Source organism: Larus michahellis, chromosome 7 (genome assembly GCF_964199755.1).
Source record: "Larus michahellis chromosome 7, bLarMic1.1, whole genome shotgun sequence".
Taxonomy (NCBI): Eukaryota; Metazoa; Chordata; class Aves; order Charadriiformes; family Laridae; genus Larus; species Larus michahellis.
Genome location: NC_133902.1, coordinates 23,166,345 through 23,184,675, shown reverse-complemented (window position 1 = coordinate 23,184,675; position 18,331 = coordinate 23,166,345). Strand labels below are relative to the sequence as shown.

General features: G+C 39.7%; 1 protein-coding gene across 9 annotated transcripts in view; it reads right to left on the bottom strand.

Annotated features, from left to right (window-relative positions):
* Window positions 1-18,331, bottom strand: part of GULP1 (GULP PTB domain containing engulfment adaptor 1) — a 172,303-nt gene that overhangs the window by 125,955 nt on the left and 28,017 nt on the right. Inside the window, exon 2 of one of the 9 annotated variants that reach the window (XM_074593824.1) lies at window positions 15,174-15,258. The exons of the other annotated variants lie outside the window; for them this stretch is intronic. The gene's annotated coding sequence lies outside the window, so the exon portion shown is untranslated. The remainder of the gene's footprint in view (window positions 1-15,173; window positions 15,259-18,331) is intronic. 9 annotated transcript variants of the gene reach the window in all.

Sequence of the window (18,331 nt, the reverse complement as noted above, 5' to 3'; positions counted from 1 at the left end):
GGCCTGGTTAAACAGGGAGCTAGTGTTGCAACTTAGGGAAAAAAAGAGGATCTATGGCCTCTGGAAGTAAGGGCAGGCCACTCAAGAGGACTACAAAGAGGTAGTGAAGCTATGTAGGGAAAAAATCAGGAGGGACAAAGCCCAGCTAGAACTAAACCTGTCTTCTGTTGTCAAGGACAACAAAAAAAGTTTCTACAAATATATTAGCAATAAGAAGAGGACTAAGGATTATCTCTGTCCTCTAGCAGATGGGGCCGGCAACATAGTGACCAAGGATGAGGAAAAGGCTGAGGTACTTAATGCAGTCTTTGCCTCAGTCTTCAGCAGTAGGACCAGTTGTTCCCTGAGCACCCAGCCCCCTGAGCTAGAAGACAGGGATGGGGAGCAGAATGAAGCCCCTGTAATCCAAAGGGAAACGGTGAGGGACCTGCTTCAGCACCTGGAGGTGCACAAATCTATGGGGCCGGATGGGATCCACCCAAGGGTATTGAAAGAGCTAGTGGAAGTGCTCGCCAGGCTACTTTGCATCATTTATGAGCAGTCCTGGACAACCGGGGAGGTCCCAGCTGACTGGAGGTTAGCAAATGTGACACCCATCCACAAGAAGGGCCGGAAGGAGGATCCGGGGAACTACAGGCCAGTCAGTCTGACCTCGGTGCCTGGGAAGGTCATGGAACAGATCCTCCTCAGTGCCATTACACGGCACATGCAGGAGAACAGGGTGATCAGGCCCAGTCAGCATGGGTTTGTGAAGGGCAGGTCATGCCTATCAAACCTAATATCCTTCTATGATAAGGTGACCCACTTAGTGGATGAGGGAAAAGCTGTGGATGTTATCTACTTGGATTTTTGCAAAGCTTTTGACACTGTTTCCCACAACATTCTCCTGGAGAAACTGGCTGCTCATGGCCTGGACAGGTGTACTCTTCGCTGGGTAAAAAACTGGCTGGATGGCCGTGCCCAGAGAGTGGTGGTGAATGGAGTTAAATCCAGTTGGTGTCCAGTCACAAGTGGTGTCCCCCAGGGCTCGATGCTGGGGCCAGTTCTCTTTAATCAATGATCTGGATAAAGGGATCGAATGCACCCTCAGTAAGTTCGCAGATGACACTAAACTGGGCGGGCGTGTTGATCTGCTTGAGGGTAGGTTGGCTCTGCAGAGGGACCTGGACAGGCTGGACCGATGGGCTGAGACCAATGGTATGAGGTTCAACACGGCCAAGTGCCGGGTCCTGCACTTGGGTCACAACAACTCCATGCAGCGCTACAGGATTGGGGCAGAGTGGCTCGAAAGCAGCCCAGCAGAAAAGGACCTGGGGGTGTTGGTTGACAGCTGGCTGAATATGAGCCAGCAGTGTGCCCAGGTGGCCAAGGCGGCCAACAGCATCCTGGCCTGTATCAGGAACTGTGTGGTGAGTAGGACTAGGGAAGTGATCATCCCCCTGTACTCGGCACTGGTGAGGCCCCACCTCAAGTGATGTGTCCAGTTTTGGGCTCCTCACTACAAAAAAGACATTGAGGTGTTGGAGCGTGTCCAGAGAAGGGCAATGAAGCTGGTGAGGGGTCTGGAGGACAAACCTTATGAAGAACGACTGAGGGAGCTGGGGTTGTTTAGCCTGGAGAAGAGGAGGCTGAGGGGAGACCTCATCACCCTCTACAACTACCTGAAAGGAGGTTGTAGAGAGATGGGGGCTGACCTCTTCTCCCTGGTGACAAGTGATAGGACGAGGGGAAACGGGTTCAAGTTATGTCAGGGGAGGTTTAGATTGGATATCAGGAAACATTTTTTCACTGAAAGGGTTATTAAACATTGGAATAGGCTGCCCAGGGAGGTGGTGGATTCACCATCCCTGGAGGCGTTTAAAAAAAGGGTAGATGGGGCACTTAGGGACATGGTTTAGGAGTGGCTTTTGTCAGGGTAGGTTAAAGGTTGGACTCGATGATCTTAAAGGTCCCTTCCAACCTCAGCAATTCTATGATTCTATGAATAAATAAAGCCAGGCAACTAAATGGAATCATGAAGAAAATGAAGGGGGGGGGGGGGCTGCAGGGGGGTGGGCAGGGAGAAGACTGTCAGGTATCCAGTAAATAAGACATTACTTTGGAAATTGTAATAGTATTTCCCTACAGAGATCCTGGCTTTTAAAGATCCTCACTGTTCCTCTGCCCTTGGCTTAACCTCACACATTGGTCACAATATTATAACCTACCCTTGGCTGTATCCACTTTGTCCTTAACTACAGGCACGGAACATCCAACCAAAGGCATGACACAAGCCATGACTGCCCTTGTGGATGGAAGAAATTAAAGGAATGAGGATTATGAGCTTCACTCAAAATTCCAGGATTATATCAATATTGAAACAGCATCACATAGGGAGATTTACATCCACCTTAAAGAAAATAGGCTTGGTCCACGCAAGATCCAGTAAGACTTTAGAAGCATCACCCAGCTTCATCCTGGATATCTGATCCTGTTTCTCAGGAGTAATCTGGGAAGGAAAAGAAAGAACAAAAGTGCAAAACAAAAAGTTGCACAGCACAATGCACCGAGCACTGGAGTTGCAAAATTTTTAGCATCCACAGCAACTTCTTTGGCATTACCCCAAATTGTCTAGGCCATAGAAACATTCTCTTTCTTTTACAAAAAATCTAATTGCCGTTAGACAACGGTGGTGAATAACAGTTGAAATGGCAAATGATGTAGACAATCTACTGTTTAAACTAAGAAGCTTTTCAGCATTTATTTATATGATGGAAGATGGTAGAGGTTATATACAGCATGTCAATTGAAACCTGAATTTGAATGTAAAGAAGTAGACTGTATCCAGGAAAAGGTGATGGGCCAATACAAAAAGCAAGACTGACAAACTACAAACCTACCTTTAATTATCAGTTACTAAAATAGACTATATAAAAATAATTTGTGATTCACTGCCTATTTTAATCTAAAATAGAGATATTGTATAGGTACTTACACAGAGGAAAAACTCCTTCAGCAAGAAGTAAAACAATTATCATTTTTAAAGTATTATAGATGGATTTCTCAAACATATCATCAGATAAAGGTATTATGCTTTTTATAAATCTATAAGATGGTTAAGTTCAATTTTCATCTGAATTTTTAAAAGGTCTCACAGGTTTTTATTTGCTAAACACATTCCACTACAAAAGTTTGTCTAGCTGTAATCAGTGACCTAAAGCCAGATATACTCCAACTTTGTTTTGCAAATCACATTACATAAAGCAAGGATAAGCCGAAGTCATAGTGAAAAAAAATATACTAGATGGATAAAACACTTTTAGATAAGAACCTCAAAATTATCCCTGAGCCGAAGCTATTAATAGGATTAAATTTAAACATCTCTGACAAGTTTCAAGGAAAAGTAAATTCTAAATGCTACCTACAAGAAGAAACACAACACTACTTTAACATTCTTTCAACATTGTATATGTTTAATTAAGATTACTCAGATACTCATCAACGCAAAGACTAAAAGACAGTTTTACTAGATGTCATACATCAACCCCAAGTTCTCATCACTAAAGTAAGCAACTCCCACTAGTTCCCGTGAAATAAGAGGTAGTATTTACGAGGATTCTGGAAGGCTGTTTTCAGATTCCACTTAAAATAGATAAAAACACTTCCCTCCCTATCTTCAACTTGTCACAGTAATGACCTCTAGGAAATCAGCAAGCATCACTTCTCCTACCACCACAGCTGCATTTCATGCAGATATTGTCTACGATTTTAAGCAAACTCGCTCCCAGTGGAATGACGTGAGGCATTCCTGGTCGGGCACAGGCAATACACTTTATCTTACTGTGGTTCCCGATGGCTATCTAACATCTTCCACCAAAACACAGTATTTGGCTTTGTCATAATTTAGACTCAAGTCACCCCTGCAACGCATGATGAACCGGCCACAGTCTCGGCAAGGTCATTTATCATTGTAAACACATTCAGTCTGGCCTGTCACAAATGCAGGAAGATACGCAGTAAGTTAATTAGGAGAGAAGATAAGGTACAGCCCCCTCCTTCCACTAAAGCTTGTTTTGATCTTTTAAAACGGGTGAAAGTTATCTTTACAGAAATTCTAAACTAGTTAAGAGTTCTTACTGTTCCATATCCTTTGGTAAATTGATCTCCCTGAAATATCATCCTGACTCTAGAGCTCATTTTTCAGTTCGTAACTGGTCTTTTCCCCTCTCCCTGTCTGAAAGGATTTTTCATTCGTGTCCCATCTTTAATTTTTCCCTCCTTTCCTTTCTTGGTTAAAACCTCTCTCTGTTGAGATGACAGAAATCACAACTTATAGTGACTGATGATGGGAGATCAATAGCCACAGTAATCCACAATTTCTGGATGGGACTGCTATGAGGACCTTGCGTCTTGTGCTCTGCAACAGACTGCTATTGCTGGCTTTGGACAGCATACTATTCCCCTTAAACGCAACTATGATGGAGTTCTGGTGATATCATGCTTGGCAAACACTTGACTAAATAAGGGAAGATACTGCTTTTCTAAGTGATCTCTAAACACAATTCTACTGTAAAAAGGTCCAAAAGTAGTACTGGCTGTAAAAAGGGCAACCATTATATACTCAAAACTTTCATTGCTATTCCACAGCCTTCAATGCAGTAATTTTTATATCGTAAATTCAGCCCATCATCTTCTTGCAAGGTTAGCATTTGAATCAATCCCTTCTTTCAAAAGAGATGAAAAACCTATCAGGTATACTTTCATTTGGTAACCTTTATGATTATTAAACATTTATACTTAGCAAAAAACAGATACAGAAAAGGTCATCCCTTTTTATTTCCATATTACAGGTGTGTGTGCTTCAAACAGGTTCAAGCCTGTAACCATTCGCTTTCCCACCAAGCACTATAGAGGGTAAAAGCCTGATGGACTCATTTGGACAGTTCAATTTTGCTTTTCTTAGGACTGTTGCTAGACAGTTTATCATATTCTTTAAGACATGCCTTGCCTTTTCGTGCCTAGAGGGACATTGTAAGACTACCCAAAAAAACCCTACCTGAAATTGTAGGAATAAAATTCAGGTTGTACTACAGAATTGTAGTCTTGCTATTGTTTGCTGAATTTTGTTAAGACACAATACTGTATTCACTTTCACAATACTGATATTTTATAATAACAAGTTATGTCTGGGCAATCTGTATGTACATGTAAAGATCGAGAGCACAACTGTTAAGTGGGGAAAAAAAAATCTTGCAGTTTTGGGATTCTATAAAGCATATATACACAAAGTAAAATACTACAAAATCAGTAGCAGATAGAGCTCCTCTATTCAGACATTAATTTTAATCCCCAAGATCCATCTCTACTAACCACACCAAGTACAATCACTTCTGAGGGTTTCCACAGAACAGCGTGGGAATGCTGGTGACGTGACTGATACAGCCACCAGACCCAGATGCAGTGAAGCCCCATACAAGCCCAGCTCCAAGGGGATAACAAGGACCCAACCCCTGACCCAATGCAAGCTCGCGTCAACATCTGCAGGAATTCCATCTGATCTGAGTTCTGCCTTCTCTGGCTGTATTCACTTCTCTAGGAAATAATTACTTTTAAAAAACCACCTAATCTCTGTATGGTTCCGTTTCACATTAGAAGCAACCTAAATCTGCAGCGGAAAGAGCAATTATCTACTTTTTAAAACAGCCAGGTATAAAACCACAATTCATACTTGTCATATAGACAAAAAGCATGGGTAGCATTTTAAAATATATTATCAAGAGATTATATGTATTTGCACAGTCCAACAGTAAACAGACATTTCTTCATAGAGGCCTGGACTACTAGTATACTAAAACCAGTATTTACCTGCAAAAACACAGCTGACCTCCTTTTAAGGCATAGTAATGACCACACAGTCAAAGCCAAGAGAAATGTAGCCCAACTGGAAAAACATTAAAATACATACACTCAGAAAAATCCAGGATATGAGATACTTAGTAGAGCCTCGCAAAATATGTAATCAACATTCTATAACAGTTAAGTCTTTGGTCAAGTAAACTTCAGAGTCTCATAGTAGATTTTGCGCTTATTTTGCCTATTTTACTGGCTATTAAGTCAAACTTCCCTCAGTAGGGAAGAGGCTAGTCCAGCAGAGAAAGAACTGCAAAAACTACCAGAGTTGATCCAGACATCAGTGATACCAATACGGCATGCTAAATAAAGGAAAGATACCCCACCCTCATTTCACCTGAATATTTTCCATAATCAGACACTAACTGCATCTCTTAAAACTCAAGAGCACGCACATACCCATACCCAAGCCCCTCATTACCAAGACAACAGTTAAAGTTTTTCATCACTTGCTCTGGAACTCCTAACCCTAAGCAAGACTGTCGGGTGAACAAAAAAAAAAAGACGTCTTTGATTTATCACAGTAAGGTGGAATGAGACATAAAAACCTCTTGCCAGCTTATATCAAAGGCTCTGCAGGTTATCAGTTTTCCTACGTGAGAAATGCCTTGCATGTCATCCGAAATCATTAAAACCCCTGGTTAATACTTAAGCTCCCCTGACAGGTAGCTGCAGCATGGGGAGAAGCTGATAGGAGCCTTTCCTTCTAGCTAAGGATAACTTGAATCAGACCCCTAATGCACTGAAGCCCTGGAAATTATTGTTTAACTACCAGTGTGATTATTAACAAAAAACTTTAAGTGATGAACATATACATGTTGATAATCACGACAAAGTTATCTTTATTCTGTAGAATTAAATCATGACAGCTTTACCAATTGCTGACTATGTGTGAAAGTGGTTGTCTACAATCAGACTTGTAAACAGATCAGAATCCCCAGGACACCCTTGTGTATCAAATCTGTAGCACTGCTACAGATAACCACACTAAAGAATAATACGCTTTGTGGATGAAAACAAACAAAACCGTGAATTGTAGATTTACTGCAAGAAACATCAACTTTGTAATCATATAAAAAGGCAGACAGATGTCACAACTGCCACTGTGAAAACTGAACTCACATAAGTGATAACAGTTAAAGCAGGCAATGACTTGTATTGTACTGGAAAAGCTGGAATTACAGCATAAAAAATTCTGCATGGTAAGCTTCTGAAGGCATTCTTCCTGTATTATACATGAAGTTGTCTCTTTCAGCACAACCATTCTGACCAAGATTTCTAAGATCAAGGGATTTTTAGTTAGCTCATTTTGCATACTGCCTACATTACCCAACGCCCTCTTCCCCCATGGCTACTACATCAACTGTGCAAGATGGATCAATAACAGACACTTCCTAAGCATTTTTTTGCCTTCTTTCTGGATACTTGCCAGCAGCACAATGTCTAACCTTGGCATTTGCTATAAATTCTATTCAAACCTTCCTTTTTTTTGTAAGATATTTGCTATCTAAGACTTTTAGATATCCTTGCTCACATTTCAAACAATTTCTAAAACTATGCCACAAGACCATTTCCCTCCTCCCTCATTTTTGCAAACATCTCCCTGGACAAATGAGAAAATATAAGTTTTATACCTTCTCCTGGAACATATATACTCCATCTTTTTACAGTGGTAAAATTTTGGGGGCTTCATTTGTAGGATAACTAAATTTACTGAAAAGAGCAAGCCAAATGGTACATCTTGGATATAATTCTAATATTCCAAAAGCCATGTGAGGTACAACCTTCTCGAGTTTATATAAGCAAAGCCTCTGAATTCAGAGAGTTATAGTTCAAACTTATATTTACATATGAGACACTAATGATTTCTAGCAATCATTTATTTAAAAAAACCACAACCACAAAGTTCATGAGCCAGTTCTATAAGACGTTGCATGCCTCCCGCAGTATTCTCTAACAAAGACATGGTATATATTTTACAAAATTAAGTACAACTGTTCATTTTTTAAGGTGCACAGAACTGGGAAAAAAAAAATACATGACTGCTTTGATTTTTCATTAAAAACTGAACAGCTACTACAACACCTCTTGTCTCAATTCAGTTATTCACTACATTTCCTATCCAGTGGAATGACATTCAGTTTACATTATTGTGCTCAATTTCCTTTTGAGAAGTTCCTTCAAAGGCATTCCTACATCAGCCTCTCATTTTCTGGAAGCAACACAGCATTTAACTATGCATGTAACTCATGAGATTTCTGAGCTTCTTCCCCTGCCCCACATCAATGATTTAACAGGAATACACAGGAGATTCTAACTTGGACACTGATAGGAGCTTATGCTTTTTGCATGCTCCAAACTTTCAAGTATTCAAAATGTATCTGGACAAACCTATGGGGGTAAAATGTCCGTGAAATTCCCCTAAGAAAATAAATCATCTTCAATCCTAATTGTTATTCATTTACAGATCACTAAGAAAGCGTCTCCGTGTGCTGCTTTATTCTTATGCTCTTCCCCAATAAATGGTAAGGAAGAAAATTAGTATACAAATAGGATAGCAGGAAAACAGGGTATTAATCTGATTCCACACAGCCATTCTTAAAATTCCTTCTAACTCCTGCTGTAGGTATATTCCACAGCAATTACAATCTTCGTTGTCCAAGTCATGTAATACTAAAGTCCACTACTCTTACTTAACTGCTGTATAATGCTCTCCTAGGACTCCGAGTTGGCCTAAGACAAATTTGTCCAGTGAATTGTCTCTACAATTCTACTCTACACTTGCCTACAACAAGCTGCCCAAACCAATCCAGGGTTTTTTAAAACTGAAAAGACAAATCTTATCAAAACATCTGTCACAACAGATCAGTTGAGAAAAGAAAACTCAACATGATTGGTCCAACAGAAGACAGAGCTTTTCCCCTCCCTCCTGGTTCCCCACCAATGAATCCTCCTTCTGGGCTCAGCCTGAGCAAAGTCAGTAGGTTTGTGAGCCTGGAAACTAGCTTAGTCACTTCTAGTCCTTACAGAGTACTTGCCATAGCGCTCTCTGCTTGTCACACTTCATGCAAGCTGGGACTTTCTGCAGCACTTGGCAGGTGTCACACTGTCTCTGGAAAATCCTCTCCCATAAGCATACTCATTTGCCCCAAGGAAAGAAGATGCCTCCCTTCTTCCAGTTGGTATCTCTGATCCACACACTCTTAAAAAGGAATGCAAGCATACAACAGAAAGTAAAATGGAAACAGTCTTTCGAGGACAATTCAGTATTATCACAAGGGTAATTTTACCTCAAGGAAAGGCAACAACCAAAAGGGGACCTGATCACAGCTACCATGCCTACCTTGCCAATTCTGCTGTTAAAGCCAAACCATGCTAATTTAAACAACGCCCCTTCAGAATTTTTAGATCAATGTTTTACTACAACAACATACACACAGTGGGAATAAAATGGACCCACTATACAAAAACTGATGAGTAAAGTGTTCCATCCCTTAGATTTCCTAGGTCCTGAGTAATGAACACAGTTGTATTTTCAATCCCACATGAATGAGAAGAGCCCACAATACTAAGAAAACAACGCTACAGAGCACTCTACTAGAGGTTCATCCCAATGTATTGGTGAAGGCACCAAAATATTCCTGAGTACAGCCTGGAGCCATAAATAATAAAAAGTTAAAATACCGGTAAATTCAAGACCAGACCTTTCTTGTAATATGGCTTATTACACTAAGAGAAAGAACAAAGTGAATCTGTACCTGTCGCTATTCTAAGAAATGGCTCCTTTCGCAAATACAAACACAGTTTTGAATAATATGACAAGATAAGCCCAAAGCAAAGAGAAGCTACCTATTGAAGACATACACTAAGATGTAGAAGCTTCTGCAACGCCAGTAGGTGAGCAGTTAAAAAAAATGCTTTGGGAGCTTATATCTGGGCCCTACGATCACATCACATTTTAGCAAAACAACAGTAAGCAAAGCAGACTGTTCCACATCCAGCAGCCAACAACACATCAGAATGCAAAGCTAGGAAATGGGAGCATTCTTAAATTTAAGGACCAAAATTACCTGTTTTACCTGTCATAGGCCATTAAATTTCATCTAGTAAAGAATTCCACCTCCGAAAAGCTAAAACAAAAACTTCCAGTTTCAATTTAAACGTTTCAAAGAATGGCTACAGCGTTGTTCCCAAATGGTAGTTTGTTCAAAAGATTAATCATCTTCATTGTCAAAAAACATATGCTTTACCTCCAAAGTGAGTTATCCAGCATCTGGTTTAGTGATTGATTCCTGTTATGCATCTCCCTCCAAATGAACACGTGCATTACTACCTGCTGTTTTCCAATATAGCAAAAGCATTTCTCATTTCTGTTTCTGATAAGCATTAAGTCTCTAACTGACAATCTTTTGCTCATTTTTATGGAGCTTTTCAACAATCACCCTGTTTCTCAACAACTTTGTCTCCAAGCAGACATAATGGTCATGGAGGTATTTTAGAATTAAACTTCATTAAGATATAGACAAAGTAAAAATCACCTACTCCATTTATGTTTCACCTTATTATCTCTATCAGTGCTATATTATTCACCATCACTCGCTAATATGTGAGAAAAACAATGCACACACCATCCAGACTCACAGGTGTCACAGAAGGCAGCCTTTTTAGAGATCCATTATTTCAGACATCAGTCACTGGTAAGACCTCAAAACCGTAATTCAGATAAACGCTAATACAACCAGACACATCAGAGTATCTCACAGTCACCTATACGGGCCCGAAGAAGTTCCAGCAGCATCTGGAGGACACTAAACAAAACAAAAAGCTCACATAAACATAGTTTAAGAAGTAGCTGGCCCAGCCGAGACTTCTGAAGCAGGAACACGTATCTTCTGACTGTCAGCACAGTCAGGGGTACCATCTGTGTAGCTCACCTGTTTCATTTAACACCTCTTACGTAAGGTTGACAGAAACAGAAACTGTATTTTGAGAGAAACAGGCCTTGCATTAAATGTAATTCCAATTCCCTGGCTTCCAGTGTTGTCAAATAAGCCATAATACACACATCAGAAACAGCGTGGCTGCACTACCCGGCATACCAGAAAATTACCATCAAGATAATCTGCCATTCCATTATACCATAAAATCATTACCCCTTCTCTGCTTAAAAAAAAAAAAAAAACAACCCACAAAAGAAACACTTGGGAATATACACTTCACATTTTTTTTGGCAGAACACAAAGATCTTGCAACTAAACAACGTGAAACACAGGCCACCTCTAGAAGACCTCAAATAACAACTGCCTCATAGAAGCAGCTGCCAGGATTCATTTCACCTTGACAATACGGGACCATAATAAACATCATTGAAGCAAATCACAGAAGATGCACGTACCTTTTACAAAAATGAAAACAAACATACTGTGACTGCAAACTTCAGACTGCTGCTTACTTTTAACAACAGAGGAATATTGCTAATGCTGGAGAGGTACGAAAGTTCACTAAGCCTTTATGGCTGTAGCAGCGCTCCACTGCTTCACCTCTCCTCCCGCTATCCCCTGATCTTTTTCAGAACAGTCTTGGAAGAGATAAAAGCTACTGGGTCTGGAAGCAAGATGTTTCTCAGACTGTAAAAATCTCAGAAGAGTTACTCCATGGTTGCTACTAAAGTCTTAGACTATATCAAGGGGAAGAATAACTAATGAGTCAAAATAATTGCTGATACAGGGAGCTTCTAAATAACCGATTCCCATAGAGATGTTCTACTTTGTATTAACACCCAATCGATTTTCAGCTCCAGTTTACCCCCCGGCAATTCTAACCACACAAGCACAGACCTTCTGACTAAACATTTAACCTGTAAAGAAACTCCAAAAAGAGATGCCAAAAAAGGCTGGAATAGCAGCCTATTACCTTTTTGTTGTTAACAATCCTAGAATTTTGTTTCATTATGCATGGAGTTCTTTAATTATGCTGAGTACATGGCCTTGAGAAAGAGAGGAACTGTTTTACATACGTCCTCTTACCTGCAGCACAGAATTTCTAAGAACACTGCATATTGGGCAAGCCATGCTTGGACACTGAATTCCATGACAAGCCCTGTCTACAAATTTGGGTAAAAAGTACTCTTGAAATTACAATTCTAAGTATTGTCTTCACAAAAATAAAAAGCAAATCCCACCTTTTATTTCCATGAAGGCTCAGCAGCTCCAGCAGTGAAATAAAACAATTTTACGTGTGAAAGGGAAGGCAAGTTTGGGAGATTCAAGTGCCAAATTTAAGCAACCTTAGCTACTGAAGTTAGAATAACGGTTATTTAGTAGTTACTCTGACAAGAGACCACCAGTAAAACAAATAGATTTTTTTCAGGTTCCTGCTATTATTTCTACTGCTACATGAGGAAAGATCTATGATAAGCAGCACTAAGTGGTATCTCTTCTAGGTGTGGCCAAAACCCAGATAATATAACAGTATACTTAAAAATGTAATGTAGATACCAAGTTAGCATGGTCATTTGGAAGACAAATATGATTTTGTAGCTTCTTCTGATTCTTCTTTACACACTTGTAAAGAAAACAAAATGACCTACTTCTTTTTCCTTTGTCCTTATCAAAACGGTTTCAGGCATCTTTGTGATTTGGTGATCAGGGTCAATACGTTGAATAGTAGTAGCCTTCTGTAATCTTGTCTTGCAAAAGTCTGCACCTTTGCTACCTGGGATACATTTGTCCCATACAATATTCCAAGCCGTCCACCACTCCTTTGCTGTAGGCCAGTCCAGTAAAGCTGACCGTGGGGGTCTGTCTACAACTTTCCCAAGCTCTCCTTGACTTTGAATCCATCCTACCCACTAGTTTTCTCACCAAGCGCTCTGCCAGGCTGAACACTGCATGCAGTCCTTTTATGAAGGGTTCAGCTGATCTAGAATTAGCACTCCTCGTTTCAGGTGGTTAAAAACATCAGCAGAAGGAAATCTCTCCACGGTTAGCACCTTACGTGGATACTCCATGGGAATCATCTTTAATTTCAGGCTCCTTTTGCCAAAATCATGCCTACCTCCTCAGCCATCTAACAGATTTTCAGCCACTGCCACTACTACAGAGCGCTTTACTGTATTAACAGCAACAGAAAAAGCAAAACTAGCAGGCAGTCCGACAAACTGAATGACTTGTCATTTCTATCTACCTACAATGATGACATCATCAGGTGACCGTAGAAAGCATAGCAAAGACAACACAGCTTAAAAAAAAAATTACTATAATATCAAGCATGTTCTTAGCATTTAACAAAAAACGACAAAAAAAAAACATACCATACACTACCCAGGAACAGTAAGTAATCTTCCAGAATTAAGGAATAATGAGCTACTTCATGGACGTAACCAAGAATACTCATTAAGATATTGTCAACTGACTACAGAATGTCCAATAGGGGGAAAGTAAGGTTGTCTCCAACTCCAAACAGCTTATACCTCTGAAAGGTTCTGTGCAATGAAGTATTTTGGTTAGTGCCAAATATTTTGATTTGAAGAAACCCGAAGTCTCTTTATGATGTAGACAAGTACTTTGCTCAATAAAAAAAACTTTCTTTTTTTGCCCCTCTCAAGATAGCTATGAGATTATACTACTCCAACACAAAGTAATAATGAGAGTCTAGCTTAATTTTTTTTGTCCTTACTGAGATCTCACAAAGTAACTTATTATAAATAAGCTGCTGCTTCACCGTAAGCGTACTAACTTAGAGCTTTCCGTTCATTTGAACTCTGTTAGAGATGAACTTTTTTTCCATAGAAGTGGACATGCCTGTTTAAAGAAATTCTCTCCCCTCTTCTGCTACTATTTGGCATGTTTTTCCCATACGCAGTACTGCACAGCAGGACATGTGTCCCTCTCCCACAAGAGGCGCAATATGTGCAATTGCCTACGCCACTGTCTGCAAGTAGGCATGAACTTTTCAAAGTCTCAGAAAATAGGTTTGTTAAAAGCCATCCTATTCCTTCCTCATAACTTTCCAGGAAGATTCACAACTAAGGCTGATGGAAAAAAATAGGGGCTTTACCATGAAAAACACTTCTAGAGCTCGCAGGAAAAATGGCTTGGGACTGGCAAATTCAGAATGCAAGCATACAGAGCCACATCCAGGAAAAATGCCAGCCATACTGAGGCACTACAGAAGAAAAATTAAGACTATTTCCAAGCAATATTCATGCTCATATAGCTTCTTACTTGATTCATATCTAATATCTGAAGCAACATTAAACATCTGCAGAAAGCATCAGGTACAAACAAATGCAAAACAAAACAGTTATTTTCGTAATCCTTAGCTAGTATTTGGCTAAGTCGCTACTTGGCAGAAGTCGGTAGCCAGCATCCTTTTAAATTTATAAAAACAGGGAAGCATTAGTAAACAAAATCACACTAAGTAATGGTATGGCAATGCCAAGTGCACTATTGGTAGGAAGCTACGTGCCTTATTCCACTTTATTGCTTCCTCAGGTAATAAAGTTTTGCATTAACTGTCTGATAAGAAAACGTATCACAATATTAGCACAAAGTCAGTCAAAGTCTGGAGCATCAATTTACCAAAAGGTATAATAATGAAGGTGCAGTAGAAGCATTCCATATTCCTTTCTCCTTGTATTGGGTTTGTTATCTCTCTAAAAAAACAATTTCTAATGAATACTGTAAGCTTGAATCAAGCAGAAAACTACACATAGCATCATCCACCTGTTGCTCTAGCTCTTGCGTAAAACTAGATAGTATCACTATGCCTTGCTTTCATATGCAGAAAGGAAGAAAAAAGGTTTTGCCAAGAGTCATCCCGAACTGGGTAAACACATTTCAGATGTCTATTTTTAAAAATTTTAAGAGAGAACACAATATTTTGCATTTAAAACAGGAATATATTCATTATCTCTACATTCTGAGACCGACATCCGTGTTGTAAGCAACCTAGTGTGTGTTCAACAATTTATTTCCCATAAACAAACTGAAGTTCCCATAGTTGATAACTTCCTATCACAGGCATACCAGATGTACACACAAGGTATTCATACCCACATTTTCTTTCTGATCTCTCCTACAGAGATCAGTTATTTAGTTATTTGTTTTAATGTCTGATGTGTCCATATAATCAACATATTTCTACTGATAACAACATCCAAGGTCCCAATAAGGTTGCCAGTCCCCTGATTTGGGGGACATAGTTTAAAGCATTAATTCAATCACACCAGCATATTCAATCACTAACTGGATGCTCTGAATAACTATTCAGTCAGTACTTACACCATATCTGGCATTAAGTTAAATGGGCCCTTTGAGGATAAGTGATGTAAGCCACTGTTCTCCAACTTCTTCTAAGCATAAATATCTGAGGAAAAAAAAAAAAAAATCTGCTTCTGTATGCAGATCCTCTAGTCTTAGCACATGATTTTATAAGATCACAAGTACCACAGGATACAAATACCTTGCAACATTTTCTTAGTTGTCCTCATAACATCCACACATGGTAAAAAGAGAAGGAGGAACACATTTTGTAAATACAGAATTAAGATCCAGAAAAACCCTACTTCCCAGCACCACAGAGGTACTTAACTCCAGTTGGGACTTTGGAAACTGCCCAATACCACATAAAAAGTAGAATGAAGAATTTGAAACAGATTATTGCCTAATGTGCTAACGAGTAAGCACCACATTTGGGGAGGGACCCTTTGTCAGGGAGTGGAGCGATAGGACGAGGGCTAACAGTTTTAAACTGAAAGAGGGATGATTTAGATTAGATATTAGGAAGAAATTCTTTACTGTGAGGGTGGTGAGACACTGGAACAGGTTGCCCAGAGAAGCTGTGGCTGCCCCATCCCTGGAAGTGTTCCAGGCCAGGCTGGATGGGGCTTTGAGCAGCCTGGTCTAGTGGGAGGTGTCCCTGCCCATGGCATAGCGGGGCTGGAACTGGATGATCTTTAAGGTCCCTTCCAACCCTAACAATTCTATGATTCTATATTCTGTTTTTATTGAATCAAAACTGTAATATGAATTCATTCTACGAGAATACAATGGATGTTCCTCGCTGGTATGGAAGTCTAAAAAGTTTAGGTTTCTACTTCACCTGAATGCCAACTGCTAATTAAGGCCAACTGCTAACCTGAAACATTCTTAAGAAAACTGCAGAGTGCATACATGTATCAAGATATGAACACACTTCTGTGTCATGAAAAATATGTTTTTAAATACTGATTAAAACTTTTATTACAATGAAGATGAAAAAGTCGCATTCATAATTACTGTGTCGATACATGCTTGTAAAACCAAACTCCAACTTTGTGATTAACAAATCCAGTGGCAAAATATGATAACTGGTAAACACAGGAGTTTCAGACACACTAAAATAAATATGTATTGTCAAGATGCTGCTGCTTAAAGAATACAATCTATTCGTGCAGTCAGTATGTTTTGAATAATACATTACATTGTCATAGGGAGAAGAGTTATCAAAACCTAATCCTTTGAAGAGAACCAAGTACAGTGCTTAACATTACCCCAAGCAGTTTAAAAATCAGAATTTCCTGTATTCGCGGAGCAGTAGGTAACATGTGCTACTGACCAAGTCTCAAAGGTTTACCTCCCAGCAGAAAAATCCAAATTTTATAATGGTTTTGGACATTCTTGTTTATATATACTTCATCATTTATTGGATATACAATAGAAAAAAAAAATCTCTCTTCATTCGTCTTACTTCTCAAACTCCAAATAAAAGCAGCTGTTCAAAGTTTAGATTTCTCGTAGAGACAGCTCTGAAACTCACAGGGTAAATTAGGTATTTAGATATTTGCCAGGAAGCCTTTCCTCAAGCAGTATTCCAGACAGCATTCTTTTACCAAATCAGAGGTAAATGTGACAATATAAGCTCTCCAAAAGCTAAGATTCTTGCCTGTGAAATTAGACTAGAAGGGTCTCTAACAGCATGTTATCTTTTATCAATGTAGCTTTACTGCGCTATAGGTTTTCCTGTCAAAACTCACCATCACTATTCCATGACCGTTTCTTCGAAAGTAACACACAAAGATGCTCTGTCCCACCTAGCTGTCAGTTTGCTCCACAGAAAAATGAGGGGCCAATGTTTTAACACCTGCTCAGCTGTGGTAATAAGCTGAAATATGTTTTTTTATCCTATATTCTTAACAGCATGTGCAGCAGTTAAGTAGAATCACTTTAGATATTATAGCAATTTACTCTATTTAGGAACAAAAATATATTTCCTTATTAACCGAGTCTTGTTTAAGGTATTTCTGAACTTAGGAAAAAGTCATCATGCAATTAGAAAAATATTAAAATTACTAGATGTAATGATCCACACCAAAAAAAAAAAAAACCAAAACCAACCCAAACCCATCAACCCAGATACATTCCCAGGTACTAAAATCGAATCACTTGCTGCTTGTCAGGCATAACCTGGCAAGCTATTAACTTGCACTTTGAAGGCTTCCATTTGCTCAATGGCTGACCTGCACGTCACAGTCTTAGCATGAGAAATGGCTTTCAAGCTCAGCTGCCTTCTAAGTGCCATGCATCATCAGAAGAAACAGATTATTCCCTTTACAGTTGGCTACTTTGCCAAATTCTTCTGGCGCTGTCGCATCAGTCACACCCATGTCACCCTGGGGAAAAAGCAAACCCCAGCTCTGCATCTTGCTCTTTCTGAAGTGTGGAATGAAAAGCAATTACCGTTTGATGCCATTTATAAGGAAACTGAGGCGGAAAGACAGCTCTATCATTTACCAGCCTCCCAGTCCCTGCACCAGTCAGTAGTTCACAGGGGGCAGATAAAGGCAGTCTGTGAACTTCAAACAGGAGGAGAGTTGAGCTGGGAATACACCATGTTTTGCATAACACAGAACCATAAACAAACCCCCACGCAGCAGGCTGCCCTTTGGAAGCCCTTCTAAAAATAGACATACACACACACTTGTCATTTACACAAAACACCAAAAGGGTTGTTACTTGCTGTTCCAGGACTCAGTCGTACAAGATGGTCTAATGAGGCTGTTTTGGTTTCCAATAAGGCTTCCTCCCCGCAGTTTGTTTATACTCAAGAATTATAAATAAGATTCCCTTTTCAAATCAAAACATCCGCTTTTTCATTCACAGTACAATGAATAAATTGTGGAGAAGATTTATTTGCAACCAGAAAACAAAACGAAAATGCCTGCAAATGTGGCCTTTGTCCATCCATTACTTCCCACAGAGCCTGCAAAAGAATCTGTCAGGCTAAACCTTCACCTACGGTGTCCTGTGAGCAGAGTTCATACCGCTGTAGGATGCTGCTACAAAACAAACCACAAACACAGCAGGATTCTGCACCACAATCAATAGGCATTAAAACCTAGATGCATCCCAAGGATGCTAGTTCCTTCCCCTCCTTCCTCTCCAAGGAAAACAGAGAATAA